This window comes from Elephantulus edwardii, unplaced genomic scaffold, assembly GCF_000299155.1.
Source record: "Elephantulus edwardii isolate Elephantulus edwardi_28Jun2011 unplaced genomic scaffold, EleEdw1.0 scaffold00019, whole genome shotgun sequence".
In the NCBI taxonomy this organism is placed as follows: Eukaryota; Metazoa; Chordata; class Mammalia; order Macroscelidea; family Macroscelididae; genus Elephantulus; species Elephantulus edwardii.
In genome coordinates, this window is record NW_006399769.1 from 13,192,702 (window position 1) to 13,207,618 (window position 14,917).

The window sequence follows — 14,917 nt, forward strand, 5'->3', positions numbered from 1 at the left end:
GAGATCCAACCTAGGAGATTCTTATTTTTTGACGTAGCCAGAACTGGAATCCTTAGTGGTTAGAGGCTCCAAATGATTCAGATATCAAAGAAGGTGTAGTTTGTGTCCATTAATTCAACATCATCTAGTAGTTTCAGAAAGGTGTGAACACTATTCAGGAGACACTTAGGATAATTCCTTCAAACGGGAGAATCTTCTTTGGGCTTGCATTTTGTTTGAGAAGCAGACATACACAGTAGCTATGCCCCACAATAGAATATGAGAACCATGGAGCACTTGATGTGACACCCTCACTCCTACTCTAGGTACCAAGACCATTTCCTCAATTCCATCAGCAACGGCACATTCCAGGATGATATTAAAGAGTGAGTGGACTTTGTTGGGAGAGCAAGGGGCCCTTGTACCCACACAAGGGTGGGAGGTGTGAAGATCTGTATGGTTTGGGTTGGCAAATGCTGGGGGTACACACTGGGATTCCCCATCTGAATGAGTTCAGAGTCACCTTCTGCAGGCTGAAAGCAGTCACAGAGAACTGGAGTGGAGCTGGGGTATCCTGGGGAGTGGAGGAAAGGGTGGGTCCTCTGCTAATACATACACGGCACTCCCACATTCTATTTGCACCTCACCTTGCTCCTTCCAAGTTCAGGACTCAGGTTAGGAATTTGGGGCAGAAAACTCTCTTCAATGGTGAGTTCCAGTATTGGGGTTGACCAGCAAGTGGGGCCCGCGCTGTTGGGTTCACAGTGCCTGTGGGACTATGGATCTCGTGTACATGCTCAGAATCCCCCAGCAAAAAAGTTCACAGACTGAAGGTCTGCACAGGAGATGGCAGGGCTTGGATTCCATAACTCTCATTTTTCAGTTGTTCAGGAAGCACCCATGGGAGCCAGGCTTGCAATTGTCCACACAGACACACCCCTCACCACAATTGCAGGGTTTTGTTTCCTCTGTGGAGCAGGTTAGTGAGGTCCATGACCTGGGTAAGTTTCCTGAAGAGGTTTGGTCAGAATATTGGTGGACACCAAGTCCCAGCAAACATTTCCTGGGAGGACAGTGTGGAGAGAAGAACAAATTCTAAGCCTGCTCTTCACTCCCCATCCCCAGGGCAATGTCATTTATACTCTTGATGTGGATGAAGGAATATTGGCAAGACTACTATGAGCCCCCAAATCATCCATGTTTATATTGGCTCACAACATTTATGGACGAATATCTTTTATACACGGAGGCCGAGCATTACGGTGACATTCTTAAAATCAAATTCGAGCAAATGGAGTTTAATGAACAACACCTGCAAGGTGAGGAGGACTTAGCGCATTTGCCTGTGAACAGAGGGGCTGGTATCACCGGCCTGTGGTACCACTGGGATCACTCTCCAGAGTGAGACTTGACCCACACTCACAGGGACTTCAGACCAGCCCCTCGGTGGGCGGCTGCCTGGGCTACAGGTCTGGAAACAGGCTTCCTTCACATGGCAGTGTGAGGTTTCAATTGTTAGAAAGGCACAAGGAAAGGTGTTCAGGGGGTGATTTTTGTTTCTCTTCTCTAGCACCAGAGCCCAGACAAGACCAGGTAAATCATCAAAGTATGGGGCCACCATCCAAGGAAACTCCATCTCCTGGTCATATTGGCGATTGTAAAGACCACACAATACATGTGTGTAGAGAACTGGGCCTGTGTCCGCAGATTCCTTCACAGCATCAGCTGAAAGCAGTGGAAGGAGGTACATAGGGCTCATTTGCCAAGTCTGGTATCAGATCATCGATCACTACCTCATGGGGACTTTGTTTCTGTCCTAAATCTCCAGGTTTATGAGCCATTGGTCTCTAGACCATCAAATGAAGGCAATGAAAGGGAAGTTGATGTCATCCCTCTAACAACTGGGGAGCCAGTTTATGTGCTCCCACCTGAGCACGTTGACAATGTAAATGTGGAGTTGGAGAAATCACCAAACTCAGTCATCCTTCCAATCATGCCAATCAGAGGAAAACACTGGGGGGGAGATACCTGACGTTCTTCTCCTCAATCCTGAAAGGCCTTGTGGAGCACGCTGTGATGGGGAGCCTTTGGAAAACTGATAGGTCAACCTTACTTGATGAGAAGGAAAAGGGATTCACAGAGACCAAGGCCTTTCTTGTCTCTTTTGCCCCCACTGCCCCAGAAGAATAAGCCACACCTTGATGGCACACTTCTGGCAGTTTATCCTTCAGATCCCTATTGTTGCTACGGTGTGTCCCTGTGTATCCAGTACTTCCTGAGGGATTACCTTTCATTTCATAAATAAAAATTATATAAAATTTAATTTCCCATTAAAAATATAATGTTTGGTGTTGATACTTTCACAGTCCAACTGTCAGGGAGTTCTGGTGGCTTAGGGGTAAGGAATTGGCACTGACGATGCAAAGGTGTGTGGTTCAGATACACCAGATGGTCTGTTTGGGAAAGATGGACAACTGTTTCTTATGCTATGCACTGCCTCTGAAATCCTGCTTAATGGTCAGCTTTGGGTTGGTTCCAACTCAAAGGTAAACAACAATGTTCACCTGTCACTATCTTCAGCTTCCATGATATTTGATCACACAAACTAGCAGCCTTTTACCCATTATGCTGGCCTCTCCATGGCCATGTCTGATGGGTTCTTTGCATCTATAGTCGGCTTGGAGTGGTCATAGAAATGCAAATTCAGGGCTCTTTTTAAAATTTTTTTTATTAATTTTAATGAAAGTTTACAGAGACAGGCTTTCCATTCATTCATTGTTGAACTTTTTTTCTCCCTGCCCTTCCCTCCCTCCCCTCAATTCCCTCTTCTCTTTGAAAAGTGAAAGAAAAATTCTTTCTTTGTTATACAATTTCTCCCCCTCAGTCCACTCCATTATGCAGCCTTCATTCTGTACTCTTGTCATGACAATAACACCTAATCACATATCCCTTGTAAACCGTTCTCCCTCATGTGTTTCAATGTAGTATACATTATTTAACCCATCTTTCTCAGTCTCTCCCCAACTCCAATGTCAGTCCTGTTTTACAACAGTGGCACTATGCAGTATTTGTCCTTTTGTGACTGAGATATTTCAGCATAATGTCCTCCAGGCTCACCCATTTTGAATACTATTGTATGAGTTACTTGTTTTTCAATGCAGCATAGTATTCCATTAGTGTGAATATACCAGAACTTCTCTATCCATTCGTTTGTTGATGAACACTTAGGTTGTTTCCGGCTCCTTGCTATTGTGAACAAAGCCGTGATAAACATGGGTATGCATATATCTACTTGGGTGGCAGTTATGGTCTCTTTGGGGTCTATTCCCAGCAGTGGAATTGCTGGGTCAAGTGGTATCTCTATTTGCAACTTTTTGAGAAAGTGCCACACCGTCTCCCACAGTGATTGCACCATTTTACACTTCCACCAACAGTGAATAAGAGTTCCAGTTTCTCCACAATCTCGCCAACATTTGTTGCTTGCTTTTCTGTTAAATTTTGCTATTCTAACTAGGGTGAGATGATATCTCATAGTTGTTTTGATTTGCATCTCTCTTAGAGCTAGGGATTTTGAACATTTCTTCATGTGCCTGTTGGCCATCTGAATATCTTCTTTGGTGAAGTGTCTATTCATATTCTGTGCCCATTTTTCAATTGGATTGTTTACCCTTATCTTGTTGTAGTGCACAAGTATTTTAGAAATTTTAGATATAAGTCCTTATCTGACATGTCATTACCAAATACTTTTTCCCAGTCTGTGGCTTCCCTTTTTACCCTGTTGGAGAAGTTTTTGCATGTGCATAGGGATTTGATTCTTAGAAGGTCCCATTCATCTATTTTATCTTCTCCTGGGTGTAGATTCAGGGCTCTTTTGTGTTGCTTCTATAAGTTAGCTGATTGTTTCTAAGGTCTGTCCATGATGTTGTCCACATCAATTTCTAAACCCATGACAATTTAAAAGGAACACTTTGCCTACTCATTCATGGGTTGATTTATACTGTTGCCAGGTCCACCTTTTCCTGAAAAGAATAATCCCATATTGCAGCCACTGTCCAGTATTTACATAGGTGCCCCTTCTCATATAAGAAAATAAAAAGTATTGGATTAAAAGCTTATGGGGAGAGTGAGGACACAACGTATTATAATGAAATATGCAAAGAGATGGAGTCAGAAAACGAAAAGGGCCAAACTCACTGAGCATTTCTTAAGCTGAAGGAACTGAAAAATAAATTCAACTCTTGAGTTGTAATACTTAAAAATACTTTAAGCAGAATATGAAACTATCCAGGAAGCATTTAAAAATAATGGAACCTGTTGGTTCTTCTCCTGTACCGTTGTGCCCCAGTGTGCGCCTTGGCCCCTAGTGCCCCAACACGTGGAGCCCCACCATTGCAGCCCCACCCCCACCCCCAGGGTCCACGTCCAGCGTGAGGCAAGATGATAAAGTGCACCCTGGAAACCAGGATGTTCAAACCAGATTACTGCAAGTTGCAGTCACAAATGTGGAGGAGCATTTTGGAGAGCTGTGCCAAATCTTTGCTGCTTATCTGTGCAAAACTGCCAGACTGCAAGAGAAAGCAGACCTTCTGGTAAAAGGAACCAACATGTATACCTCAACAGAGACCCCACATTTAAGGTAGGGTCTGAAAAACATTGCTGATGAGTTTACCACTCTTCAGGATTATAGATAAGCAGAATTACAGTTTATAATAATTTTCAATAGGTTGAAAGACTTGAAGCCAAAATAATTGAACCTTTGAAAACTTATAGAATCAATGAAAAATACAAAGCCACCTTAACAGCAAGGAATGGAGAAGCTAAGCGTTCATGTCATCTAGAAAGGACAGGTCAATGAAACCCCTCTGACTGACATATTATTTCACAGGCGGGAACAGAATTACACAGAGCTACAATGGATGCTACCTGAACAAATGGTCCCCTGGAGGAAATTATTGATAACTTTACAAAACAGAAAACAAAAGACAATATATTTTTAGAATTTGAAATGCTGAAAATTTTCACTATTGAAATATAATTTCACAGCAAAGCTTTAGAGGTCTACACATCTGCCTGCTAAAATATACAAAAGATTGAAGAGCAAGAAGATTTAGAAGTTTTCCACAACTCTGTGTATCCACAAGATTATTCATCTCGTGTAGATTTTGTAAGAGCAAATTCAAAGTCACCTCTTCAAAACTCGCTGTCAGCTAAGTGTTAATCTGGACCTGGACAGGTATTTACCTACCGACTGAAAAAGGATCAACAAGTAGATGAGAAGAAAGAGGACGAATTAGACATGAAAGATAAAAATGAATTTTCAAGTATACGCCACATTTCTATTTCCAATTTATAAAGACTCAAAATCCAAGATTACTGAATTTTAAAACTTTATCCTAACTTGATAACCTCAAAATTAAATGCTACTACTGAAAAGGTAAAAATAAAAGCTGTGAAGGTCTTAAAACACTACACATCAGTAGTTTCAGTGTCATACTTAGTAATATCCCTTTGTGTGTTATGGTCTTTTTTTCCCCTTAAAGTATGTATTTCAGAGCATGTTAATAATATACTATATCTAGTAAAGGTTGTTTATAAGTGGGTGTCAAAACCAGAAATATTTAATAGTTCTACCTATTCATGGTAAGACTGTACCATCTCAAGTTAAATATAAATTCTATTCTGTGAAGGCTTAAATCTTAAAATAGCAAATTTTCCTTCCTTTTAAACTTTACTAAAACTTGATGCTTCATTAGCCATATAAACCTTTTAACAATACTGAGATCAGAATTTAAAAGTTAAACACCAATTTCTCAATAGTTTACAAATATGTATTAAGCTATTGTTGCAGCTTTTTAAAAAGGCATATTTGATTATGTGGTTTTAAAAAAAAAAAACAACCTGCTACCAGGCTAAGATATTATACATGATGCAATTTTGAGAAAGGGAGTACACCACATGTTGGAATATTGCCTGAGAGAGAAAACATAGGCAAGCATATATCAGGTACTAAACCATTAACAGCTCGTTAGTAATTTTACCAACTTGTCATCTAATTTAAAAAAATATAGTAATAATTTCTTTTAAATATGAGACTTTTAATCCGTCTTTTGGTATGTGTGATGCCTGTTTCTTAGGATGAGATTATAAATTGACAATGCATAGATTACAGTTAGGCATATAAAAATTATAAAATTCTTCGACATGTTTCATATAACCTTAAGTAAAAAGATAACTTTGTAAAAAGAAAATGGAAGGAGTATACAGAATCATTGTGCCAAAAGGAATTGGCTGGCACAGAAGAATTTCATAAATGAACATCTGGTCAAGAGTAGTGCTGAAGGAAGAAGCTCAAATTGCTCTGAAGGAAAAAAAACAAGGCCCCAAAAATTAATGGCATACCAATTGATGTATTTCAACAAACAGATGCTGCCCTGGATTTGCTCACCAAGTTGTGCTAAGAAATATGGAGGACAACACCTGGTCAACTCATGGCAACAGATCCATATTTGTTCCCATTCCATATAATGGTGACCTGATAGAGTGTGGAAATTATGAAACAGTATCAATTATATCACATGCAAGAAGATCCTGCTGTATATTAGCTGAAAGCTACGTCAACAACATACCAACGGAGAATTGCCAGATGTTTAGAAACTCCCTTTCTAAGCACCAATGTAGAACTGCCAGAGAACTGCTCAAGCTGCATTTAGAAGAGACCTTGGTACTAGGAATATTACAGTGAATGTTAGACGGATCTTGGCTGAAAGCAGAGTGTACCAGAGGAATATCTATTGGTGTTTCATTGACCATGCAAAGACATTTCACTGTGTGGATCACAACAAATTATTGCTAACCCTAAGAAGAAGGGCAATCCTAGAACAGTTGATGTGCTTGTGCAAAACCGGTTCTTGGACCAGGAGGCAGTCATCAATACAGAGCAAAGAAACACTGCATGGTTCAGAATCAAGAAAGATGTATGCCAGGGATGCATTCTATCTCCATACCTTTTCAATCTATATATGAAACAGATCATCTGGGAAGCTGGGCTCTCTGAGGAGAAATGTGGGATTAGGCGGAGTAAGACTCATGAAGAACCTGCGTTAGTTACACAAATGACACAACCTTACTGGTCAAAACGGAGGAGGACCTGAGGCATTTGCCGCAGAAGGTCAAGGACTGCAGACTTCAATATGTCCCGAAGCTCAACATCAAGAAGGCAAAGATTCGACCACTGGGCCAATTGGCAACATCATGATAGATGATGAAGAGATTGAGATTGTTAGCAATTCAGTTTGCTTGACTCTACAATCAACACTCTTGTTAACAGCAGCCAGGAAATTAAAAAATAAATGGCACTAGGAAAACTACTGTCAGGGACTTCTCCAGAGTACTGAAGAGTAATGATGTCAGACTGGAGACTAAGGTGTACCTGTTTCATGCCATGGTCTTTGCAATTAATTGCTATACACTAGTAAGCTGGACAACAACTAAAGATAATAGAAAAAGAATTGATGCCTTTGAGCTATGGTGCTGAAGAAAAGTATTGAATATACCACGGACCGCTAGGAGAGCAAATAGTTTCGTCCTGGTGGGTGTGAAGCCTAGCTGCTCCTTGGAGGCAAGGATTCTGAAGCTACATATTTTGGGCATATTGCAAGGAGAGACCTGTCCTAGGAGAGGGACGTCATACTTGGGAGGGTGGAGGGACAGTGCAAGACAAGAAGACCTGGAAGAGATGGATTGACTCAGTAACTGGGTAATAGAGGTTTGTGTGTCACATACAGTCAGATTAGCTCAAAATAGAGCAGGATTCAGGGCTTTTGTACATATGGTCACTGTGAGTTGCAGATGACATGATGACACAACAGCGACAACATCCATATCCATATCTACAATTTAAGTTGTTCTGCAGCTTTTTTCAAAAACTGAGTGATTGAAAGTTTATTGTTAAAATATCACTCTCAACACATGTGTCATAAACTTAGACTGAGAGTTTGACCATATATTAACATATTACTATTTAGATCGCTATATATAAAATAAATAAAGAACGTTATTCTCAAAGGATAGCCTTTATACGCTGCTCACAGAAGCATTGTCCTGGTTCCTGTTGGAACTTAAAGGGAAAAATACCACAATATCTGGAGCCCTTGATGTCCAGCAGATGAAGGAAGATATCCTCCAATCCCTTGCAGCAAGAGCACAATTGGTAGCCACCAACCTAGACTTCCAAATGGAACAAAACATCTGCAAAAACGACACTATCTACATCATAAACCTGAAGAGAACCTGTGAGAAGCTTCCTTTGGCTGCTGGCACCTTTGTTGCCATTGAAAATCAGAAATACTGACCAGAAAGCTGTGTTCAACTTTGCCGCAGCTCCTGGAGCCACTCTTATTACTGGGCACTTCACTCCTGCAACCTTTACTGACCAGATCCGGGCAGCCTTCCAGGAGCCTCATCTGCTGGTGTTAACTGATCGAAGGCTAACCACCAGCCTCTGACAGAAATGTCTTAGGTTAACATGCCCACCATCACCCTGCATAACACAGATTCTCCTCTATGCTATATAGATAGTGCTATTCCATACAACGATAGGGAAGCTCACTCTGTGGGTCTGATGTGGAGGACGCTGGCCTTGGAGCTCTGTGCATATGTGGCCCAGTCTTACAGGATCACCCACAGGAAGCCAGGCCTGATCTGTATTTCTACAGAAATCTGGAAGAGACTGAAAAGGAAAAGCAGGCTGCTGCTGACCAAAGAGGAATGTCAGGAGAATGTCGACGCCCCCTGCTCTTGAATTTACTCCTGCTCAGCCTGAGGTTGCAGACTGGCCTGAAGTTGTGCAGGTGTGCTCTGTGCCTATTCAGCAGTTCCCTATGGAAGACTGGAGCACTCAGCCTGCAACGAAAGCCTGGTCTGTGGCCCCCACAGCTCAGGCCACTGAGTGGGTTGGAACAACCACCAAGTGGTCTTAAACAGTCTTTTAAATAGTGGAAACAAGATTGCTGGAAAATAAGCAATACATTTCATTAAAAAAATAACAAAACACAAAAAACTTAAGGACAGTCACAGAACAGTCAGATGTGGGAAGAAAAAAGTACAACAAAAAGAGAAATTGGTTAGTGACACTAAAGACAGTTTAACAGAATGAAATTACAAAAATCTTAACATGCGTAGGGAAATATATAAACCCACACGCACGCACACACACACACACGCAAGTCTCTGCTCCTCATCAATCGACAGGAAGTCCTCTCTTCTCTTGCATCCTCAGCCACATCCCAGAGACATGATGTTGAAGGTCAGAATAAACAGATTTGGCCACATTGGGCACATGGTCACCAGGGCTGCTTTTAACTCTGGCAAAGCACATGTTGTTGCCATCAATGACCCCTTAATTGACCTCATCTATGTCATCTGTCTATATGTTCCAGTATGACTCCACCCATGGCAAGTTTAATGACACTGTCAAGGATGCGAATGGGAAACTGGTCATCAATGGGAGAACCATCACTATCTTCCAGGAGTGAGATCCCACCAGCAACAAGTGAGGTGATGCTGGTGCTGAGTATGTTGTGGACTCCACAAGCATGTCTGTCCATGTCCCCACCTCCAGTGTGTCAGTAGTGGGTCTGATTTTCCATCTGGTGAAAGCTGCCAAATATGATGACATCTAGGAAGTAATAACACAAGCATCAGAAGGACTCCTCAAAGGGATCTTGGGATACACTGAAGACTACATTGTCTTAACAATGGCATCCACTCTTCCTCCTTTGATACTGGGGCTGACATTGCTCTGAACAACCACTTTGTCAAACTCATTTCTTTGTATGACAATTAATTTGGCTACAGCAACTGAGTGGTTGACCTGACGGTTCACATATCCTCTAAAGAATAAGAGCCCCTGGGATCACCGGCCACATCAATAACACTAGAAGAGAGAGAAACCCTCAGTTACCGAGGAGTCCTTGCCCCAATTGGCCTCCAATCACATATTGAGAATCTCACATACTTTTCAGTTTCCATCCAGTCCTCCTGAGAAAGGGAAGGGTCTTAGAGAGCCAATCTTGTCATGTACCATCAATAAAGTACACGGTAGTCAGTGAAAAAAATTAAAAAATACACATGCATATATAATAAATTTTATAATTAGTAATGGAAATTCAAACAAAGTATCATTAAATAATCATGCAATGAGTGAGAAAGTTTAAAAAAAATTCCATTAGCCAGAAAATGATCAAGTCCCTTCTACAAAGATGGCACTGAGATCAAACAAGGAAACCCCTCTCCCTCCAAAAACTGAAGCCAAAGCAAAGGTATTAAAGGCCAAGAAGGCAGTCCTGAAGGGCATCCATAAATACAAAACAAGGAAGACACATATATCACCCACCTCCCAGCAGAGTAAGATGTTGAGTCTCCAAAGGTTGCCCAAATATCCCCGAAAAAGCACCCCCAGGAGAAACAAGCTTGACCACTACACCATCATCAAGTTTCTCCTAACCACTGAGTCAACCATGAAGATAGAAGACAACAAACACACTTGTATCATTGTAGATGTCAAGGCTAACAAGCACCAAATCAAACAAGTGATAAAGAGGCTCTATGACATTGATGTGGCCAAAGTGTTTGTCCCACTTGCTTCCAACTATGATGTTTTGAATAACGTCGACAAAATTGAGATCATCCAAACTGACTTCGGGGAGCTCTGAGGGTCTAGTGGCAAGAGCTGTGCTGCAATCCCAAACAAACTGAGTGTTGTTGCTGTTGTTGGGTACCATCGAGTCAGAACCAACACATAGCTGATCCTTCAGCATGTTTTCCTAGGCAGTTAGTTAATTACACAGGAGATGATTGACCATCTTTCTCCAGCAGAGCAGATAGTAGATTCAAACTGCTTGACTTTGGAATTGCAGTGCAGCTTCTTGGCAGATAATACATTTACTTTGGAAAAATTCCTTCTTTAAAAACTCAAAATACATCCTTGCCTTGTGACCCAGCAATCACATGCTAGGGGAGTAAAGAACAAAACCCATGCTCACGTAAACATCTAGGTATTATTTTTAATAGTTATATTATTCATAACAGCAAAACATAGAAATAGCATAAAAGTTTTTCATTCAATGAGTGGTTAAACTATAGTATGAAATGGACATGAAACTGTATCTAGTCATGTTGTTGTTGTTGTGTGCCATCAAGTAAAATGTGACTTATGGTGATTCCATGAACAGCGGAGCTCAACCCACCCTATCCTGTGCTATCTTAACATTTACTAACACAGTAGAGACCATTGACACAGTGACCATGAAAAACAACCTACTTGAGGGTCTTCCTCTTCTTTGCTGACTTTGGACCCTTCCAAGCATCAAGTCCCTCTCCAAGAGTCAAAGTTACATTGTTCTTGCCTCCAAAGAGCACTCTGGCTGCACTCTCTCCAAGACATATTTACTTGTTCTTTTGGCCACCTATGGCCACAACACCACAACTCAAAGGCATCAATTCTTCTGCCATCCCTATTCATTGTCCAGATCTCAGATGCATAGCAAGTGATTAGAAAGACCATGGGCTGATTCAGAAGCACCTTAGTCCTCAAACTGACATCACTACTCCTCAATAATTTGGAGAGATCCCTAACTGCAGACCTGTGCAATGCAATATGTCTCTTGTCTGGAGCTTTTTGTCAGAATCCAGAGAGTAAATGAGCGCAGCTGCCTAATTCTGAATACCAATCTCTCTCTCTCTCTCTCTCTCTCTCTCTCTCTCTCTCTCACAAAGAGATAATCTCAAGAATGTCAAGATAAAGATTCTTTCATATTGTGTTGTTGTTGTGTACTCTCAAGTGGAAACTGACCCATACTTGACTCTCTCTTAGGTTTTCAGAGTGAGTTAAAGGCTTAGGAAGAGATTGCCCATCCTTCTTCCACAGAGGAACTGGTGGACTTGAACTGTGTGCCTTTGGGATTCCAGTGCAGCTTCTTGCCACTAGGCCACCAGAATCTAGGCAAGAGTTGATTATAGGAGTACACAGTATTGGTTTAAAATTTCAGGAGAAAAATTTGGCACCTCTACTAAATGTTAACTTGAACACTGATGTGATTGGATTTCTAGACATTCTTACTAAAAAACTCTTCACCTCCCATTTCTTTTGTTGTTGTTATTGTTGTTTTTGTTCTAAACGCTCTTGTAAAGATGACAAAGGAAGACAGACATGACATTTCCAAAAAGTCAGAGCCAACTTAAGATGGGAACCTGTCAGAGAAGGAAAACACTTTCTTTTTTTTTCCCCCTAGCAGTACAGTGACTGTATCCTGTTAAAGGCAGAAACCTCAACACACCTGGAACAATTCTGGGTGGTTTCGTCAAATTCCACCTCTCATAGGCTTCATTGCATATGGAGCTCATGCATGGTTCCAATTGTAATCTGATTTCTAAACTGAAGAAAATGAATCACTGACTGATGCGTACAGTGGACTTTGAGAGAACATGAACTAGAAGCATAGAAACAATTAGAGGGCATGGGAGTGCTCAGGGAGGGACAGAGTGGTAGCTGGGGTGATGAGGTGGCAGTGAAACATAAGAGAGGACAAGTTAGAGCCATGTTGTAGAAGCAAAACAGAACTTTCTGACAGTTTGCATATTGGTGATTGAATGAAAGGGAGGGATGGAGCTGGATTCATGGGATCTTGGCTCTAGTATCTAAGGCAGACACAAAGAAGTAAGGGTCTAAGAGGAGTTTGTTTCATTTAGAATACATTCAGGTTGGACTTTTTCATATCTTCATATGGAAGGGAAGTTGGACAAGAATGAGGGAAAATGAAAAAAAAAATAATTAAAACCTTTGAATTGTGGTGTTAGGAAAGATAATTGAATATTCATCTCATAGACTGCCAAAGAAAAAGAGGTGTCTTGGGGGGGAAGTACAAATAGGATGCTGCAAAGAGTCAGGAATGGTGAAGCATTAACTCCCATATTTTTATTATGTTGGCAGGAGGTGCCGGTCCTTCCAAAAAGACATCATGCTGGAAAAGTAGGGGGGTCAGCCAAAAGAAAAATAAAGGCCCTCAATAACATGGATGGACTTAGCAGCTCCACCAAAATGACTGGGAACCTTGGACAAGATCAGGATTGGGCAATATCCCCAGCTCTCATTCACAGCTTCACAGTGAGTGGGAGTTGATAATAATAAAATGACATAAAAATAAAAAGGACACCTAGAGACAACAATAAGAAATTGGTACAGATAGGAAATGGAGGCTAAGAAAAATGGTGGCATCCTAAAATCACGAGTACACAGGCTTGTTGTAAATGTGTTCTAAGGTGCTTCTCCTATCTATATTGAAGTCTTTTTCCCACATGCATCTGTTAAATGAAGGCATGTGACATTAACTCAGAATTCTATGGGTGATATGTGCAGTCAGCAGCTAACATCTCTAGGAAGTTCATGCCAGAAAATTCCAACTCCATGGCTTAGGACACCGGGAGATTATGAGAATAAATATTTGTCTAAGATTACAAACTAAAGTTATTTTAAAACTTTACATCAGAAAAAATATTGAATAAGAAATTTAAAAATTAAGACAGGCACGAGCTGTGTCTGTAGCTGTCTCTCTTTGTTCAAATCTGGGGTCCTGACTAGATCTAGGCCATTCCTTTGTGCAGGGGCTAATGAGCTTCGTTAGTATCACACATGGCGATAGCACGAAGAGAGTTGTTGTTGTTGATTGCCATCGAGTTGATGACAACTCATAGTGACCTTATCAACAAAATACCTGAAGTCTTTTTAAACCTATCATGGTTTCTTCAAGTTCATAGAGTTGCCATTGACATGTGGTTTAGGAAGTGGATGCCACCCCTGCTTCCAAACATCTCTTAAACTGGGAGCTCCACCAAACACTGTCCACAGTAGGCCAAGAGAGAAGAAAATAAGGGAGTTGGAAGCCAACTGTCAAAGGTCATTCCTGGGTCAAGGAACACTAACCTCACTTCCTTGGAAACAGGTCATAAAGATATTGGAACCCTGGTAGCCAAGGTTCCTAGGTATCCCTAAGCCAGCTCATTTGAGTAGAGATACTTAACAGGTGAACATGGTTCATCATTTTAACTCTTCGTCTCTTGCTTCAAAAGACATAGAAATGTGAGAAATTTGACCTGGTTAAAGAGGCTGGGACATGCTCTCATTTCTCTTCTCTAAAGACTGTGTCATTGCTGCAGATGCCATTCAGAGTTAACAATGAGTGGTCCAGGCCTGGCTGACTCAGGCCAAGGAACCACTGGGGCCAACTTGGGCAAGACTCTTCCTCAATCCCAGGTCATGCCATCCTCCAGGTCAGTCTTTGTCCTCCTGGTAGGAGAGGAAAAGGGGTGGAATTGAGGGTTAGGGAGATGAGGAAAGTACAGATGTGAAAGTGGTACCCAAAGCATTGTAAGTTCAGAGGAGAGGTATTGTCACCAGGAGGTAGGAATCATGCGATCTGAAGATACATGAGAAGGGAGCTTATGAGAATAATTATGAGAATGCTTTTGTTACTGCTTCTTAGTCACAACAGCACTGCAGAGGGCTCCCCCAGCTCCATCCATAGCCCTCAACCATTAGGGTGATATATCTGGCTCTGGCACAAAGTGTGTGGTGGATTGACTTCCTTCATCAGATTGAGTTCTCTGGACACGAGGAGATGGAGTGGTACAGGAGGAGACTTGGTTCATGTCCCTGCCCCAGATAACCATCACTTCAGACACTGAGCATCAATTTGCTACCAACGGATCCAGTTTAGAACCGTGATTGATGGAGGCTCAGTTAGGGGTCACAAGCTGAGTTGGCGCTCAACCCTGGACCTTCCCTGAGCTCTAGTTTGCTCTGAGGTGGACAGTCACCACAGGGTCTCAGGTCCTGGCCTTGCTTGGCCGCTATCTGCACAACCCCAACCTCATCCTGCAGAAA

The 14,917-nt window shown here is 41.6% G+C and overlaps 1 pseudogene; it reads left to right on the forward strand.

Moving 5' to 3' along the window:
* Window positions 1-1,126: 1,126 nt before the first annotated feature.
* LOC102860574 lies at window positions 1,127-8,329 on the forward strand (annotated as a pseudogene).
* Window positions 8,330-14,917: the final 6,588 nt, after the last annotated feature.